Genomic DNA, 19,619 nt, shown 5'->3' with positions numbered 1-19,619 from the left:
TCTGGATGGATCTGAGGCACGGAGTGAGTGGGAGGTGTATGTGCATAGAGGAAAAGATTGAGTTGAGGGGAGATGGGAGGTGGTGGATACTGGCTGTCTAGGGGAGCCTTCCCCTCTCCTCTCTAACCCCACTTTTCTATCCTTGTCCAAAATCAGCCGGTTCAGCTTTGCAAAACTTTGTAATTGTGATGTGGCAAGTGACACCCTCCCCGATCCCTTGTTTAGCACAAACTGCCATCTTTGTGGCCTGTTTATAATAACAGCAATGTGTGACTTTGGAAAAAAAATTGTTGGTTCATCTCTTCCTTGCCCCCACCACTGCCAATCCCCTTGTATCTTCCCCCTTCCTTTTCTCCCAAGGAGGGCGGGGAACGACTCTCCCTATCAACTCTACGGATCGCTCTCTTGAGGCCAAGGAAATTCCAAAAGGAACACGGGAGAGGCGCCGCTGTCGACGGAGGAGAAAAGCGGGACGCCCTTGCCAGTTAGGAGGGAAGACTTGGCATGTGGGCTGTCTTGCTGGCAATGAGAAATGGGTAGCGGGGGTGGGGGGTGTTTTTGGGGAGGGGGTGATGCTTGTTAAGCTGCATGGGAGGGGGCTGGAATGGGGAAATGTCCTAGCCTGACAACGTCCTAGCTCCCAACTTGGAGGGACAAGGGAGCGTGGAGGTTTGAGGGCCAATGACCCTGCCCGATTCCATCCCCTGGTCAAGATCCCTTGATGGGAGGGAGCCTCTGATTGTGAAGTGCTGGGGAAAAGAGGCCTGAGGTGAAGCTGCTATTAATTGGGGGGGGGGGGGCTGAGGAAGCTTGAGGGTAGCTCCTTGAGAAGCTACAGGGTTAGCGGAGGGTCCCTGGCACATCGTCTTCCATATAATATATATATGGTGTGGAAAAAGGTGTGTGTCTTAAGGGTTGGGTGGGGAAAGGGAGATGGGGCTGCATTTCTGTAGCTGGACAGCAGGTGTCACTGCTGCTCTCCAGCTGTTCAGACGCAGTTTCTCTGGTTCACCAAAAAGTGGGAAACGGGGTGTTTTATTGGTGGGTTTTTTTTTCAAAGGGGTTCACATTTGCTCTCAAAAGTATAGGCCTCTGTACCCACTCCCAGGAAGCAGGCGTGATAGATCAGGGGGTGAGGAAGGCTCCTTCGCTTTACTGTCTGGCCTTCTTCCTCCCTCCTCCTTCCTCAGCAGGCCTGGGTTATGCAAAGGGGTGGGACCCGATATGGATAGACCTGGGAGTGACTATGCTGTGAAAAAAAATGCATATATATACATATATATATATATAGACTGAAATTTGGAAGAAGAAAAAGTACAATAAATGTCCTGTGGAGAACGCCCAGTTTTGTGTATTGCTTGTCTTGTGTTACAGATTGAGCTGGATTCTGCCAGGGCAAAAAAAAGAAAGGAACAAAGAAAAAAAATTCTGGCTTCTAAATGGTTAATTCTGCAAGTTGCACACATGAAATAGCTCCTGGGAAGCAAAAAAAAAAAAAAACATCTTAACACTGGGCCTGGGGAGGGGGAAACTGAACCTGTCATAATTTATTTAGTGATTGGCACCATTAATTATCTTAAGTCTAGGAAGTGACATCAGATTTCTGTATCTTAAAAGAGCTTTTTCACTGGGAAGGGCTAGACAGTACTTCCGTTTCAGTTTTAAAATTCTTGTTTTTAAGAGTTTAACAAATGGATTACGCGTGAATGCGCATCCTGTTTGCTGTGTTTATTAAAGTACTGTAGATTAATTCTGAAAGTATTTTAAGTTTTATTCAGATGGCAGTCTAGAATTACAGGTCTATTCTGTGTTTAAAAGTAGGGTATCGGATAGTTAAACATTAAGATACCAATCAGATCTTGGGTTTTTGCGAAAGTAACAACACCACAAAAAGTTTGGAAAGCATCCTATCTAGTGGATGAATGCAGTTGGAGTAAGGACTGCCATTCCTGTCCTCCCGGTTTGGAAAGGATGTTTTCCATGGGGATCACCCAGAAACAAAGGGGAAACCAAACCAAAAACAAGCATCTATAACTCCATTAAGAGGCGGTGACTAGATTTGCTGTAAACATCAAGGTTTTCTTGTTTATTCTCTTCTGCCTTAAAATATTTCCCCCTCTAACCCAGCTTCCCAAACGAGGTGTCCTCCAGTTATGTTAGACTACAGCCTGCGTCATGACTGGGGATAATGGGAGTGGGTAATCCATCACATAGCCCCACTCAGATCCGTAGAAGTTTGTCTGAATTTTGGTAGGGGGGTCCAAATGTTTGTTTATTACATTTCCAACAATTCAAGATTGTATCAGGTATTCCAGAATCCATTATCACTGGAGTGGCTTTGGGCTTCTTAGGTGTTTGAGTAGTAATGTATATTGGGTTTTTTTATTTTACTTTTGCTTCTAGCCAAACGTCTTGTTATTTATCAAAGCAGTTCATTTTTCATACAGGAGAGAACCAACTGCTTTGGACCAAAATCATCAGATTGCTTATGTCTTGAGATTCCAACACCTTCGTTAAGCCTTTTTCTTTAAGGGGTGGTGGTTTTACGGTATGTAACGCTCAGTGCTACATAAATAAAGCCTTCGCTGGTGCTCACTAACCTTGAAGCAATCTTTTACAAACTGATTACAGAAACCATTTAAGGGTCCAGGTTCAAGACCACTCATTAATCTGAGCCCAATCTGTTCTAATTTGAGGGACTTTGTTATATACACACACTCTTGCGCTTTAGATTCCACTGAGCTTCAGTCCTTTCTGGCAGACCTGGAATTCTTTTCTTGCAAAACAGCATCAGTTTAACCCACTTCCCCACATAACTGCTAAACTGTAATCTTGAGCATGTGCCAGGAAATGATGTCAATGTTTTTATTCCTGATGAGCTGACAACCAAGGACTGGTGGAATAATTAGGATATTGTTACTTACCCCAAGCCTTTTTGCTACCTAAAATTTGATGTTGGGGAAGCAAGAGAAAACAAAAATTAGCATTTAAGAATCCTCATCAGTGTAATGTCTTTACTGGGGTAACTAACATAACCATAAAATGGGATCTTGGGTGCATAAAATGGGGTTTTTCACACTGAGTAGAGAACACCACATGGTTCACACAAACTGCCACAGAGGAAGTCAATGTCCTTTTCTAGCTTTTGCAAATTACAGGCATGAGAAATAAAAATGCTTAAATTACAAGGTCTTTTTTTAATTTTGAAGACTAATGACCTTAGATAGCAAAGTTTGGGTTGAGCAATAATACATTGACTCAATCACTAATAAGGTACAAAGAAGGCAGGTTTTACAGTGCTTCAGTATTTAAGGGATAAAAATTGGGGGATTGAGAAGCAACACAGGCAAAAGCTGTGTATGAGCCCCAAGATTCACCTTTCACCTTTAAGCTAGCCGGCTGGCTTGAGGTGTGGATGCTGTTAAAGCGAGAGCCCATAGTTGTAGTGCTGTTGACACTAATGGGAGCGGGATACAAATTGTTAGTTTGACTTTTATGCGAGGCTGCTACCTTGCCTTTGGCCTGGGGAGCAGAATGTCTTAGGCTGGTCTTGCTTGCAATTAGAATGTGGAATAGGCCGAGTACCCCAAGAATCTGAGATGTAGCATTTTTTTAAATATATAATTTTTAAAAGCCAACAGTTTGTCAATAAATCCTTCCCCTGCCCCACCTAGATTGTTTAAGAGTAAAGCATCAAAATGTCACCAGCCGTATGACTGCCATGTCTGATGTTGGCATCAAGACTTGCGGGTTTGAGTCTGTTTTCAGACCTTGGCTCTGAAGTCTCAGGGAATTAGATGCTACCAACCCTGTATTTTGGAGTTTGATGCCAGAACTTTTCAAATAGTTGAAAGATGGTCATACAAAGGTGTGTGTGTGTGAGAGAGATTTGGTTTTGAACATCCCAGAGTGCAGAACACGTAATGATGGGCTCAAGCTACAGGCAGTGAGATTTAGACTGAGTCATCAGGAAAATCATGTTAGCTGTTAGAGCAGTACAACAATGGAACTCATGATCCCAGGAGGTGGTGAGCGCTCCAACACTGGAGGCATTCGAGAGAAAATTGGACAACCATCTGTCAGATATGCTTTGATTTGGATTCCTGCATTGAGCAGGGGGGTTGCCCTTATAGGTTCCTTCCAATTCAATCCTACGATTTCATGGCCATCAGGAAATGCCAATTAGACATGCACAAAAGCATTATTTTCCATCATGTATGTTCTAGAGCAGCAGCAGCTGCTGGAGGAAACGCACACAGACATATACAGTATTTATATCTGGAATAGGAAGCTGATGACCAGGCAACCTTAGGCAGCATCCACCAAAAGCTACTGCACTAGTTTTAATATCTGGGTGTGATGTGCGACCAAACTTGTGATAGCTTTGCAAAATAAGTCGAAGGAGAGTCCTACTTTTGAGAGAGGAATTGTTTGATAACTTGGCTGGTTTTGCCTTTTAGCACAGGGTTTTGTGTCCTTTTAAAAATAATATAAACTTTGGTCAAAACCTATAGATTAGTTTATCCAGGCATAAATGCAATGGCATCAATCTCACTGAAGACTTTGCTGCTTTGTATCCCGTGTTGATACAAACTCACAACTGGTGTACAGTAAGGATACATGTGGAGACTTGTTAACTTGCATCAGTTTGCTTGGTGCAATTTGAGCTGTCATGCCACTATAACGAATACGCAAAGTTTGAAAGTCAAAGGCTGCTTTGGTGGGTGTATCTTACCTACCACCTGCAGCTGTACAGGAAACCATCTCCATTCAGGCCAAAGTGGAGACAGTCAAAATGGTTATTGTTCTGTACCAACAACAGAGAAAGGGGATAATGTCTGTCTCTGTTGTGTGGAGTGATCTTTCTTATTTTCTGTCCTCTTCCTGTGAAAAGTGAAAGAGCAGAGAAGCGTCACTGAGGTTTCATCCAATTATAGCAGTGCAAGAAAACTGGTTTTCCAGCTGGGGCAGTTGGAAGGGAACGACTAAGGCCTGGAGCTCTGCTATTAATAATTCCAGTTAGACAAGAACAAAATGTCCTCACCTCCTGACCTATCTTTTCCGTGTTGTGATTTGTCCTACAGCACGGAGATCTTGCTAATTGCGGACATAAGCCTGCCCCTGCACTGGCAATGGCGTGCATCTCTTAAACACCCAATGCCATGGGTAACTGGGAGGAGTTCAACGTGTTATCTGATCAAGCTATGGGCCTGATCGTAGCTTTGCTTCCGTTTTCTGCCAGATAAAGAGATCATGGACTAGGAAGTGTACAAATCTTGCAGAGGAAACTTTCTCCAAAATGAGAAAGATCCAAACATTAAAAATAGTAAATCCCTTGCCTTCTTGCCCATCAGAGTGCAGAGCTGACCAGTCATGAGCAACTACATATTTCTGATGCATCATTGGATTCTTGGCTTGGAATTTTCTTTCACTGCCATAAGGACTAAGAACTTGATTCTTTCAATTCTTGCAAAATCCTTCCAGGTGGTCCCACAGGCCCCATAAAATGCACCAGCGTGTATTCTTGATCAAAAGCCAGCTGGCGTTGTCTATAATTTCAGGAATTAATGACGAAGAAATCAGTCAGGGAAAAACGGTAAAGTCCTGCTGTAATATTAAATACAGTATAAAATAATGAATTTGAGCTGGTACTTTGCACGTCATGTAAGGAATTGAGGAATAACGTTAGCTCCCTGCATTCTTTTTTTTCCATATAGGATTGATTCCCCTCATCTGATTTGTGTCTCTCTCCTAGTAGTCGGACTTTTATTTTAATCATTTTATTAGTATTTTAAAAAATGAGCTAAGATTGGTTGTGTTGCAAAACAGTAACGGAAAAAAAATCATATTCTGTTCTACTACGTTTCTTTCGTGAAATTACAGTATTGGATGTCCTGGTTCTCTCTCTCTCTTTCACTCAGCCTGTTGTACCTCACAGGGTTTTTACGAGGGAGAAAAAGTGAGGGAAACCAGCATAAATTTGCAACTGTCAAATAAATACATCAGGCTCTTTAAAGGGGGCGGTCCCTCAGTCTTGAAAAAAAAATTAAAATAAAGTTTAAAAATCTCCTCATAAAGCTTCCGCCTTCTCTCTCACTGTTCCCTCAGATTTTTTTTTTCCCGCCCACAACTCCCATGGCGTCAACGGCTGACGACTTATTGGCTTCGCCCCGCCCTGGCCACGCCCCCTTGTCCCCGCGCGGAGTGTAAACAACCACAGCAGCAGCGGCCGCGTGAGCCCGCTCGGCACATGGATTCCCTCCTTCAGCAGGCCGAGTCTCCGTGAACCAATGGGAAGCGGGTTCTGCGTCCGCAGCCAATGACCGACGGGATAAGGCGTGGCCACAGCACGCGGACCCCTGCATGCTGCTGCGGAGCAACCCAATCGGGGCCGGAAGGAGGCGGAGAAGCATCTCCTGCTCCTGCTGGAGGAGGCTGCCCCACCTCGGCCTCGGCCTCACGCGGCCTCCTGCGTGTTGCGGCGCCGGCTGGCCAATGAGACGGCGGCCTGGGGTTGACGTCTTTAGGAGGCGGGCCAATGGAGGGCGGGGAGAGCTGCCTCCGCTGCGGGGATTGGAGTAAAGCGGGAGTCGGGGGCGTGGCGTCCGGCGCGCAGCTCACGCGGACCGATGCATGGTTGCTGGAAGGGAAGCGCCCTTCGGCGGATTCAGTCGGCTGGAGCGCTTGAAGAGACGGAGGGGTCTTCTCTCGAGGTAAGAGGCGGAAGTCGGTCCCCCGGGGGTGGGCCGGGCAGGGGGGCAGGCGAGTGACAGGGGCGGTGGAGAGAGTAAGGGGCTAAGGGAAGCTCCCCTCCCTCGCCCTGGAAGCGGGGTTAAGGTAGGGTTGGGGTCCAGAGAAGGGGTGTCCACTTCGGAGGGAACTGGGGAGCTTTTCTTCCTTCCCTTACAGGTCGTGAGGATGGAGGGCAGGGAAAGGAAGAGTGTAAGAAAAGCGTGTAAAAAGGGGTTAGGACTCTATCCGCCAAGGGGCTGAAGGAGGAAGGAATAAAAGAGAGAGAGAGAGAAATTTGGGGGCGTTAAGGGGGCGTGAAAGCAGGAGATTTGAGAGGGGCAGGAGGGAAGGAGGGAGGCAAAGTGGGTTGAGGGTGAGAGATTAGGAAAGGGAGGGCAAGGAGGGGCTGAGGGTGAGAGATTAGGGAAGGGGAGCAGTGGGATTCGTGCCAGGAAAGGGAGGGATACTACCTTATGCCTGTGAGTTTTTTTTTTAAGAAGTGATAATCGTGTGCTGTCAAGTCAATTCTGACACGACGATCCCTTTTCAGGGTTTTAGGAGTAGAGGATGTTCAGAAGTGGTTTGCCCATTCCCTGCTGCGCAGCTTTGGGACTGGACAGCTTGCTCAAGGCTGCCCAGGCTGGCTCTTCTCCCAGTGGGGAATCGAACTCTCGCCCTCTGGCTGCGGAGCTGATAAAGGTTGGGGTTGAGGTCTCTAGCGGCAGAGTCAAAGATTGGGAGTTTAATTCCCCCACTGTGCCTCCAGAAGAGCCAGCCTGTGTGGCTTTGGGGCAAGTGGCGTAGTCCCAGGGCACCCTGGGAAGAAGGAAATAGGAAACTGTTTCTGAGTACTACCTTAGAAAACCCAGAAAAGGGTTACCATAAGTCAGGATTTAATAATAATTAAATAAATAATAATTTAATAAAGGTATCAGTCGTCTTTGGTTTGGTAGAGTAGGAGTAGGTGAAAATGGAGGGGGTGTATAGTGTGAGGAAGCTGAAATTGGAAGCACTGAGTTCACTGCCGCCACCACCCTGTTTCCCCCATCTTTCCCCTTTGGGAGGTCTGGGTAGAAGAGATGAGTAGTTGGACTTGTTTTGGGGAAAGCTTGTGAGGAGGATGTTGTGCTTACGCACAGAGACAGGAAGAATCTGCAGGTGTTTGCAACAGCTGAGTATAGGACAGATTTAAAGAGGTAATTGAGGGGTGTAAGAGAATGACTTTCAGGGCAGTGTCTGGTGATGAGTTGCTCTCCTTACTCTTCCAACTTCAAATGTATTTAAAATTAATCTGGTACCTAAGTGAAGCTGAGTTACAGCAGGTGTGCACACGTGACAGCTTTATTTTAGTCTGAAATGTCAAGAATTTATTTCCAATAAATTGTTTTTAAAATTCTTCCTGTTTGTCATGTATATATACAAGATGATGACTCATATGAGTCTATTGGGGGTGGGTGTTGGCATGTGAAACGGAGAGAGGTCCTCCTGTTAAGTTTTGTGTTCAGTGGAAAGTAGGATTCATTGCAGAGGGGGAGACTTGCTGATGAGATATGCAGATTCTGTAACTGTAAAGGTTTCACAGAGCTGGTGGCTAAGAGTGACTTGTCTCAGAAATAAAATGAGAATATAATTAGAGCAGTGCACTGGCACATATTGCACAGGGTCTCGTTCTTAACGTGAACATTGCTTCAGTTTAGTCTGTTTCTACAAGGACTGAACCCTGCAACCTGTGCTTTAAAAACAGAAAGAACTTTAGCAATTAATTTTCTGCTCATTTTGGAGGACTGGAAAGCATTTCCATCAGTAGCTTTTTTTTTTTATTTGTCAAAATACCTCATATGATGTAGAAGTCTTGAGAAGCATCTTTTTTTTTAAAAAAATCATTCTAAAATGTTGAAGTAGCTCTGAGTGACGTGGCAAGAATTGTAATTCTATATGCTTTTCTTTTGAGCTGGTTGTGTTTTGTGGTTAATTTCTCCCTCTGAGTGCTAGGAATCCTGGGAAACCACTTTATCTAGAACTGGGCAGAGACTATGCCTGCGTGCGTCTTTCGTAGGAACAGTGTGGTTAGATAATGCCAGTGGCTGTGCTGCTGCTTACAGTTCCTTGGCATCAGTTATGTAATAAATGCTGAGAGAAAAGGCGTCTTGCAGAGAGCTCCTGGGCTGCATGGGATTGGTGCTCATGTAATCTTTTTTGAGGAGTGTGATTTATTATATCATCAATTATCCTTTTGGTTGCTTTGCTGGGCATTAACATTTCTCAAGGATTGTGTGCTGGGATATGTGCTGAACAGAGGGGCTGCATGGACACACTAATGATTTGTTACGTTTTTTATTTTTCTGTTCATTCAGCATACAAAGTTAGCATATAGTGTGTGTTAAAATCAATGGCAGAACAGTATTTTCCGGAGAGAAAATTGCAAATAGAGGTTTCTGAAGGGAAATGCAATTCAGGTTTGTAAAAGAGGTGGGAAAAAGAACAAGGTTCTTAGGTGTGCTGAAGAACCACCAGTGCGGAACAGTCACAAGATAAATTGAAATGTGAACAAAGTTGAGGTTGGGTCAATTTCAAACACAATTGTTTAGTACTATAGCTTATGACACAGCAGCCTGAACTCTGGATGTTATTTATGTGTTCCAGTATCTACTTATTTGTCATACCTACTTGCCACTTTCATGTGTGGAGGTCAGTGTTTAGTTTAGTTCGGTAGTCTCAGTAATTTCCTCTGTGAGGAACAGATCAAATCATACCTGCTTTAGCACTGCTGTGCAGATTCTCTCAGTCTGTTAACTGAATCCAGCATCATGCTTGTTCTTCCTTCAAGGTTAATTGGCATCATATGTTTACCCTTTTTCTTTTGGACTCATGTATTTCAGAGAGGCACCAGGGTAATTTATTCCGGCAATCTTAATTCCGGGTTGGGTTTCATCCAGTTCAGCCTTTTGCATGATGTATTCTGCATATAAGTTAAATAAGCAGGGAGGCAATATACAGCATTGTCATACTCCTTTCCCAATTTTGAACCAATCAGTTGTTCCATATCCAGTTCTAACTGTTGCTTCCTGTCCCACATATAGGTTTCTCAGGAGATAGATAAGGTGGTGAGGCACTCCCATTTCTTTAAGGACTTGCCATAGTTTGCTGTAGTCCACACAGTCAAAGGCTTTTGCATAGTCAATGAAGCAGAAGTAGATGTTTTTCTGGAAAACTCTGGCTTTCTCTATAATCCAGAGGATGTTAGCAATTTGGTCTCTAGTTCCTCTGCCCCTTCGAAATCCAGCTTGTACTTCTGGGAGTTCTCGGTCCACATACTGCTGAAGCCTACCTTGGAGGATTTTGAGCATAACCTTGCTAGCGTGTCAAATGAGTGCAGCGTACATCATAAAAAAAACCCTCAAAGCTAAAAACAGTAAATTATTCTAATAGGAAGAAGACTTAGTACTATTATACTAAAAATGTTAGGCAAAAGCATTACTAAAACAGATTTAGAAGCAACAAAATATATTGAAATCGAGGTATCAGCATCCAGTCTTTTCAAAAAAATAAATAAAAAATTCCTAGTCTCTTTGGTTGATCTTGAAAACTTGATCTTGGAGGATTTCTACGCGTAAGGCAGCAAGCAGACAGACAAAAAACAGAATGAAGAAGCTGCTCACCCAAGAACCAAGAAGCTGCTCACTCAAGAACCCTTCCCTTACCATCCAGTGGTCTCTTAAAGGTTCTGCTATAATTCAGGCTCCTCCTTGCTTCTGGGTTCCACTTCTTGGCTATGCAGAAGGGCTGAAGTGTTGAGTTTCTGAGGATTTTCTGATGAACATAGAGGAGTTCGACGCCTCTCCTTTCCCTGAAGAGCAACTGGAGATGCTTTCTGGAGGATTTGAAGAGAACTGCTCTGTTTGTCCCAGTTTTATGCTCTTCTTCTTCTTAGGTTCCTCAGTTCCCATTCTTTTCCTGAAAACATGGTCCTCGGAGACAAACTTTTCCCTGGCATGATTGCATGAAACAGACTTCCACCCCACCTACCTTCTGAACATCTTTTTTTAAGTTTCCTCCCCTGCATCTTCATTTGTCTGACTGCTTGCTGGGTCACACATTGGGGTATCCAACATCTATCTTCAAGATCATTGGTGAAAGTTCAGCAAGATTGTGGATTTTGAGTAAGTTCTGAGAAGAACATCTTTCTGAAGGATGAAAACTGAGAAAGGAAATATATGCCTGTGCCCATCTGTGCACCAATCTTAGCTAAATGATCTCAAGGCCTAGCTGTTGGGCAATTAATTTTTCCATAGTAAAAATCAAGTGTGACTAAAGAAGAATTGAAGATTCAGCTGGGCGAAGTGGAGAAACTGAGCAGCGCTGTCATAAATACGTGGTGTGTTGCTGGGATTGGCAGACGGTGAAAATAAACCTGCGACTGAAGAAAAGCAGAAGGGGAGCTTAACTCTTGACAGCAACGCGCAGGCTCCAGTTAGCAGAACAGCAGAAGGATTACCCCTGAGAACATCTGAATCCCAGGCATTCCAGCTGGTCAAGACCTCTTTTTCTGGCCTCATAATTAACAGTCACTAATGTCAGGATTAAAACATCACCAGCTCTGTGCCTTAAGAAGGAAGGACTAACATCACGGCATGGAATCGGATCTGCTGCATTTGCACGCTCTTGGAGGTTGCTTGGGTCTTCAAGGAATAACCCAGACGAAGGTCTCAGACCTTCAGTCCCGCAACCTGAACAGAGAGTTGGGGGGCAGAGGAACAAGAGGCTTCATCTTGGACGCTGGTTTTTCAGCGGAACTCCGGAGGGACATCTTCAGAAATAAAAACACAGGCCAGGGTTCTACCTGAAAGATAGAACACCTCCTGATCTGTCTCTGTCTTCTGGATGGTCTCTTTCTGTCTTCCTGAGGGTTTGGTGTCAGCTGAGGGATCATTTAGGACTGTTCGTATTGGCCAGGCTAAGGAATACTGTGCCACCGACAGTTCTGACCAGAACTCTATTGTGGCTAGAAACCCCCGTATTGGGAGAAAAGACAGTCCTTTGGCTGGGTGGGTTCCCATATATATTCTTGCAAAGTTTGGAAGTGGATTGTAGTATGTAGTAGTCTTCTCAAGGCTGAGCCCTGCACAGTGAGTGCAGTCACGGAAAAGTCCTCCTTGTTCTGTTGTTGTAGCAGGCTTTACAGCTTGTGGGTGTACAGTAGGGGAAAGGTTACTGGGGAGGCTGGGTGGGGTGGCGCTGACGTTAGTTCTGGCAGCTGATGGCCCCGCGCCAACGCTGTCCGGGGGTGTACGCCTTTGGAACTTTGAACACGTGCAGAGCTGAGTTTCCCAGCACTTCCACTGCTGCTGTTCTCTTGCCGGGTCACTTCCCCAGTTAGGCTTAGCTCTTCTGGAACCTAGTGTCCCATACCAGTCTGTATCTGGGTGAGGCTGGTCTTGCGTCAGCTTGCTGCCAGGCAGAGAAGACTTCAACGAGGCTAGGTAGTTACAGCAGAGAGGTGTGTTTTCCTAAAACTAGAGGAGTAATAAGTACAGCACTGAGCAGATGTGGTGAGTATTTTCTCTCTTGGAGATGTGCGCTGATGGGCCAGTTATGCTAAAGTGCCTTGACTTGAGTGGAATAGAAGAGAGAAGGGGTGGTTTGTGTCCTGAGAAAAGCCATACGGAACTGGAGAATGCAGATTTCTATGCGATCCTCTGGGGAAGATACTGATTTGGAAGATGGATGAACTAAAAAAAAATAATCCAGCACAAGAAGAGCCAGGATTCAAAGCCACAGCTTTGTGAGAAGATGTTAGTTCTGGTTCCCTTTTGCCTCCAACTTACTGACATATCTCTCAGCTTTGTTTGTTTTTTTATTTAATGCATGCCACTTTTCCACATGTGAAACTGATATTTCATTCAACATTTCATTCGGTTTCCATATGTCTGATGAAGTGGACATGTCCACAAAAGCATACATTAAAATATAGTCTTTGAGGTGCTACATGCATTTTTTTCCCCTTTGGATTTTGTCTGACATTCGTACAATATTAAAACAAGTATTGCCGTGAACATAGTTAATTGCATATTAGAAAGTAATTAAACAATAATGATAACAATTAACCTTTAAGACAGCAAAGAACCACACTGTAGTGGTGGTGTTTTTTGTTTGTTTGTTTGTTTTGAGAACAGCAGTTTAAAAACCCGAATTAAAAAAACACAGTGCTTTTACACTTAGAATATTGTATGTTATCATTTGTCTTGTCTTACCAATGAGGGATAAATATTGCTTTTTGTACTACTTGGGTGAGTGGGGGAGCATATTTCTCTCCATACCCCACTGCAGTCCATTCAGATAGGATTGGGGTTAGTTTGTGCATCTACAAACACAGCCCTCTCTGCCTTGGCTACTTGGGAATATTATGCTCTCTTTTGCTGTGCCGCTCCTGTATTAGCTTGTCTGCCTTTGTTCGGGGAAGAAATTAGCATGTTGCTATGGGAGGCAGTAGCTGCCAGTCCCCTTGGAAGTGGCGAAGAGAGCCAAAAGAACACAATGTTCTGGTCTGCCTTTTATGGCCACCACCTCTGTTCCTGCAGTTGGCTGTGTGGAAATCACCCTGGGCTATGCGGCAAGCAGGCAGGCGTGAAGGCAAGGGAGTGGGAGGAGCTTCTGCCTTTGGCTCCTCCCTCTCCGGGAAGCCAGCCCACCTGGCTGCTATGTGCTGTTTTGTACAACACCCATCATCTCTGTGTGTATGTGAGTGAGTGAGTGAGAGAGAGCTTGGCTGGTGAGCTTGGTTACGTAAGACCCAGAGATGGGAAGGGAGTGACATGACAGTGGCCAGCCTGATCAGATGACCTGGTTATGGAAAGAATGTGGCCCATAGTGGGCTGGAAAGGGGACGCTTGCTCTGATTAAGGTTGACGGCGTGCCAAGCTGAGATGAGGAAAGGAAGAGACCGAATGGGTGGAAAGCGGGGAGGGGGGCCGCGCGCGTGCAGAGCTGCAGGTCCAAGCATTCGTTTATACGTGCTAGTGATGGAGGAGTCTGAGTTGGAGAACTTAAGAGTCGCAATTCGTGCGTCCCATGCTTTGCTCTTGAGGAGAAGCTGGGCTTCAGTACTCTGGCTGGGAATCAGGACTACAAGGTTGAGGTGAAGTTCTGTCTCGTGGGAAGGTGAAACTTGGGACTACAATTTCTGGTCCAGAGATTGCAGGCGCCGAATCAAAGAGAGTGAACGAAAGTAGCGGGGAGGGGTGGGGATGGACAAGAAATAACGGCACTCTAGGTTTTAATGAATCCTTGGGGAGCCGAGTTTGCAGGTGAGAGCCACTTTGGAGTGTGAGCTGGAAAACATGGATTTTTTTGTACTGGGCAGTGAATATGCCATGCGCGAGGAACCCAAGGTGGTTTTTGAACCGGGGCTCTTTCTAGATCTAAACTGCACATCAAGACTTGAGGGGAACATACTTGGCACCTTTTTTTACTTCACTGTATTTGCCCCTAAGTAAAAAGTTTTTTAAATTTACATGGTTTCTTCCCTCTTGCTTGTGTGACTGAAAGCTATCTTCCAGGGCATTTTAACGCAGGGAGAATCTTGTAGTGATTGGAAGACTTGCAGCGTCCACCAACTCTGCACGCCCACTCAGTCTGGGTTAGAGTTCATCCCTTATGCTCCTGCACTAGCATGAGCATGACAGGTCGAGAGAATGTCTTCTGATTGAACAAGTTAGGGTGGCATTTGTATAAACTGCTGAATAATAGTATCCTGGCTGATAAAGATTTGAGTGTAGTATAAAAGACTGCATAATCCTGCATCCAGAAAATGTTGATTCTATTAAACAGTTCAGATAAACACTCTGTTTATGTTTGTTTATTATACAGCAAGGAAGCTGTGCCAACTTTTGCAGGCAAGAAAGAGTAAACATGGGAAACCTTGCCGCAGGAATGGGTTTCCTCCCAACCTTTTCTTCTTCTCCATTTTGTAACTATATTCTCAATGCCATTTTATCATTGGTGCAGCAGTAATTTTGCTGTGTGTTGTTGTTTTTTTCCAGGGCGGGTGGGAAGATGAGCCTTAAGTTTTCCTTTAGTTTGGTTTGAAGAGGGCGAACAATGCGCAAGACACAATCTGTATCTGAATTAACTGGGGTTAGACTCTTTGCAGCAGCTCCCTTCCATTTCTCAATCAGTTTCTAGAAGGCTATTTGTTTGTTTATTTATTTATTTATTGCATTCATATACCACCCATCTAGTGGTGAGCCACTGTAATCACTGTGTTCAACAAAGTAGATAAACAAGCAAGCCAACTCTCTGGGTACAGTTAAAATTGAACATACTATTTACTACAGTACACTTCAGTGTTGTGTATTAGTACTGACACAATGGTTGTGTCACTGGCACTGTAAAACAGAGAGGAAACAGCAAAAAATAGTTTTTACAACCTACTGAAAGTTACTGGTTAACACAACATTGCACTAGTTTTCCCTACCTAAAAGTTGTTGCAAATTTTTGAATTTCTGGTAAAACAGCAGAAGTTTTTGCTGCACAGTAGAATAACTAGATCCATAGAGAATATCAAGAAGTTCCCCAGAATCCACCTCTTTCTCATTAACTGGCACTTAAAGTCTCAATAACTAACTTTGGGGCATTTGTAGGAGAAAGAATAAAAACACTTCCTTATTTGCAGTTGCTTGAAATTACAGACCTGTGTATGCTGCTCTCTTCACTGCACACATGCTTAGCAACCAACTGAACAGATCAACAGCTAAAAAACAACTGCCGCCAACTGAGGAAAGAGAGGGAAAAGAACACTCAACAGAGAGGAGGGCTCTCTTTGAATTCAAAGGCTGGAAGGAACAGTTGCTTAGTTCTGGATAGATGTACAATCGCCTCAGCCCAGAAAAGGCTTTCCCAGTCACACAAACTACAGATAGCCTGCAAGGTTGCAAAAGAAATTCCAACAAAAGTTATTTTGAGAGTCATTTTGTAGCAAAAGGGGGGGGGGGACTGGAATTTCCAATTGGACTCCTGTAAGATGTTAATGACCCTAAGAGCCGTAATGGATCAGGACAAAGGCCTTCCTTGTCTAATGCTTGGTAGCCAACTAGCTGCCCACGGAACGACCACCAGCAGGGTAGAAGTGCAGCTACATCAGACATCTTGTGTTCCCTAGCAACTGTTGCACAGAAACATATTGCTTCTGATGCAGGAAGTAGCTTGTTCCCAGGATAGCAGATGTTGCTGATCGTCTGTCTTCCAGGGAATAGTCTAGCGCCCCCCCTTTTAAAACTCCAGATGGGCAGCAGTTTTGAAAGACACAACGTCTTGTGCTTCAGTATTTCACAGTTTTGCTACGCACTGTGTGTCAAAATGCTTTCTTCCGTTAGTCTGGCATCTCTCCCTATTCAGTGTCAGCAGATGATCCCTCTGAATTCTAGGAGAAAGGGAACTTTACAGCCATTCTCCCTTCAGGAGAGAATGAGCAGTTAAGAAATCTACATCTCTGTTTCTCTTTAAGCAACCTCCTTGTTCTCTTTTGCATGTTTGCAAAGGGAGGGAAAGTCCAGTGCACCAGGCCAAGCCTCCATCTGGCCCTGTGTTGTTTTTTTTTACCCGTCCCGGGAACTAGGTCATTCCATCCCACACTGCCTTAACTCCAGCTGACCCCTTGTTTAACACTGCCGTGGCTGGCTTTCTGGGATGTGATCTGTTTGTCGGTAGCTGTTTCCTTTCAGAGCTTTGCAGTGGTTTTCTGAAGAGGTCATTGTGTTCACTTGTCCAGCCAGCGGGATCAGAGAGCGCACAGTATTCCTCTTCGCTTAAAATTAACAGGTCGCCTTCTTGGTTTGCAGCTGAGCAATCTTCTGTATATTTTTCACAGCCATACATTTGCTTTTCTATTCAGTCAAATCTCACCAACGTTTTTGGAGGGGTTGTCCACGTTACCTTTTGGTCAGCACTGAGGATTCTGTTCTTGCAGAATTTTAAATTTTTCCAAATCAGGGGCTTGCAGAAATAGGGATGATAATGTTGTGTTTACAGGTACACGGTTATAGCCACAAGGAAGCTTAACTGCTAATTCTGAAGGCTAATTCTTGCTTCTAGAGGAAACCGAGGAGAGCAGAGATTGAGATCTTTTCCCCACACATCTTCATGGTTTTGAACGTTTATTTTACCGTCATGGCTATTTTAACTTAGTACGTATGTGCATATTGCAGAATCAGGAAGCAGTCCCGTTCCTGTTAATAATCTTTATTTGTATGTTATATTTCATTCTTCATTGTGAAATTTATAAATTAAAAAAACAAAGAAAGAATCGGTACACTGCCATCCGGATGAGTGACTAAGAAAGGGGATCTCCACCCCCTCTAATAAGGAGATAGAGGTCAGAGGGGTTAATTGCACTCTGAGGGTGGGTGCACGTTAGAGGGAGGACAGAAAATTTATTTGTTCCTAGCACTTGACAGCTTGGGCGTAAGAAATCAGAGAAAAGAGCAGGAGAGCTATTATGGGGTCCCACTGTTCGGGATGATAAAAGGCAACCACAATAGAAAGCAGAGAGCTTTTGTTAAGAGAGCATAGATGTGTTTGGGTGAGCGCATGTGGGGGTGTGTGTGCCTTTTTATCGAAGAATAGGAGCCTTTGGTCCAGCTTTGTTTCCTGCCCGAGTCCACACACCCACGACGCAAGCATAGATAATGTGGGCTAGACAAAGGCCAGTGGAAAGGTACATCCGTTGAACCTGTACCTTGCTTATTGAAGCATTAGTCTCCCTTCCACCACCGCTACCACTCCCAGGCGCCCACAGTTGAGACATCTAGCTGAAAAAAAAAAGCCAGAATCATATTTAGGTTGGCTAAATAGTAGAACAAGGGCCAAATGATGTTTGAAGAGAAATAGTAGAACGAGAGGCAAATGATGTTTGAACATATTTTAATGAATGGCTCACATTTATGTATTTGTCACAATTGCAAGCATCCATGTATTTGTGACAACTAGTTTTCTATATGGAAGCAGCCACATCAGTGCTGGGCCTCTCTAGAACAATTACATGGATGCCACTGACCCCAGCCTCTACTGAGACCATCATGCTGGCTCTGGGTTCTGTCTATCACACCACCACATATTGCTAGAAAGAAAACCTGCCTTTCCTGGGTTGCTCAAATTTGATAGAATGTTTAGGTGTTGGGCCTGCATTTTGACACAAAAAATGATGCTAGTGTTACTTGTGAATGTGGTTTGACATAGCTAGCTGCTGGTGTATGTATAGCATGGTAAAAGGGGAAAAAAAACAGGATTTATTTTCACATGCGTTTCCAAAACTGGCTGCTAGAGAACATGTTAATGTATTTTTGACTTAGAAGTACAGTGGACCCTTGACTTACAGACGGCTTGACTTACAGACTTTTTGAGTTACAGACTTCTCTGGCCGCAAAATTTAGGTTTGACTTGCAGACTGAGATTTGACTTACAGACCAGAAAAAACCCAAAATGGAACAAAAACGGCCTGTTATGGGATTAATCGGTTTTCAATGCACTGTAGGTCAATGGAGACTTGATTTACAGACTTTTTGACTTGAGAACCGCCTTCCAATACAGATTAAGTTCTCAAGTCAAGACCCCACTGTACATCTAGTGCTGTCTTTTGTTCTCTCTAGTGGCTAATTGTGGTAATACATGTGAAAATAATTTTCTGGGATTTTTTAAAAATAGTTTCCAACAGTCAATAAATGATCCTCTGGATACTGATCCCATAGATAAAATAAAATAATCTTAATTATTAAAACTCAAAACATATTACATTATTTATATTTATGTTCATTTTGTTCTTCAGTGACTCCTTCCCACTTGAGTCTATTCACAACTACATTGCTGCCCATGAGCCTGCTGTTTTCTTATCCCTAGAATTTCAGGTTCTTTCGTTGTTGTTCAGTCACTAAGTTGTGTCTGACTCTTTGTGTCCTCATGGACCAGAGCACGCCAGGCCCTCCCGTCTTCCATGGCTTCTCGGAGTTGGGTCAAAGTCATGTTGGTCGCTTTGGTGACCCTGTCCAACCATCTCTGTCATTCCCTTCTCCTCCTGCCTTCACACTTTCCCAACGCCAAGGTCTTTTCCAGGATTCTTTAGGAACATGCATAAGCACACACCTAGAAAACAGCACAAATTATGCAAAACAAGCAGTTACATACTATGCATATTTTTGAGTGTGTGTGTGTATGTATGTGTCTGTGAGTATGTATGTGCAGTACTAGACACCTGTATATAGGAACAGAGCCAGGAGATTTCCTATCCTGAAGAATCTGAGAACAGAGTATACTTAGATAAAGTTGAGAACAAAATAAAAGTGGGGGTTTATGAAGGAAAATTGAGGAACACAAAGAATAAAGTAGTTTTCTAAATTATCATTTGCTGGGTTTTAAAAACAGTTGTCATATAGTCTCCCCTTAGAATCAGTGTAGTGGATTAGGAGTGCTGGATTTAGTAGATGGTTTAGGACTCTATGGGTTCAAATTACTGCTTGGCCATGGAAGCCTATGGAGTGTGCATGGTGGCAATAGTTGAACTACTCACAAACCTCAGCAACTCTAGTCAGAAGCAGCTTGATGGCAGACAATAACAACAGCAACAGAAAGGGCTCCCCGAATTTAGACACAGAGATGACCAGAGCAGTTCAAACTGGGAAATGGCCACTCTCCTTCCTTACCTGCGATAAGCAAGTGTCTACCCCAGGCAAGGAGGCATACATGCCAGTGTTACACATGCTGTTCCTTTTTTTTGGTTCATGATTGCAAGCTGCAGAGCTTGGGTGGATTTTTATCTCCCCTACAGACAAAAGGCGTGGGGGCCATGATAGCCCAATCCAGGTCCCTGGGAAGTTTGAGCCTACATTATAAAATGGTCA

At 44.1% G+C, this 19,619-nt stretch overlaps 1 protein-coding gene across 7 annotated transcripts in view; it reads left to right on the top strand.

The window, feature by feature from the left end:
• The first annotated feature begins 6,415 nt into the window (after positions 1-6,415).
• The window catches only part of PER1 (period circadian regulator 1), a 35,961-nt gene continuing 22,757 nt past the window's right edge, over positions 6,416-19,619 (top strand). For 4 of the 7 annotated variants that reach the window (XM_078378219.1, XM_072977120.2, XM_072977119.2 and 1 more), the window contains exon 1: positions 6,416-6,713. The gene's annotated coding sequence lies outside the window, so the exon portion shown is untranslated. The remainder of the gene's footprint in view (positions 6,714-19,619) is intronic. The other 3 variants (XM_078378216.1, XM_078378217.1, XM_078378215.1) reach the window with 1 other exon arrangement.

This window comes from Pogona vitticeps, chromosome 6 (assembly GCF_051106095.1).
Source record: "Pogona vitticeps strain Pit_001003342236 chromosome 6, PviZW2.1, whole genome shotgun sequence".
Taxonomy (NCBI): domain Eukaryota; kingdom Metazoa; phylum Chordata; class Lepidosauria; order Squamata; family Agamidae; genus Pogona; species Pogona vitticeps.
Note: the sequence above shows the minus strand (reverse complement) of the source record. Positions and strands in the feature narration are given on the sequence as shown.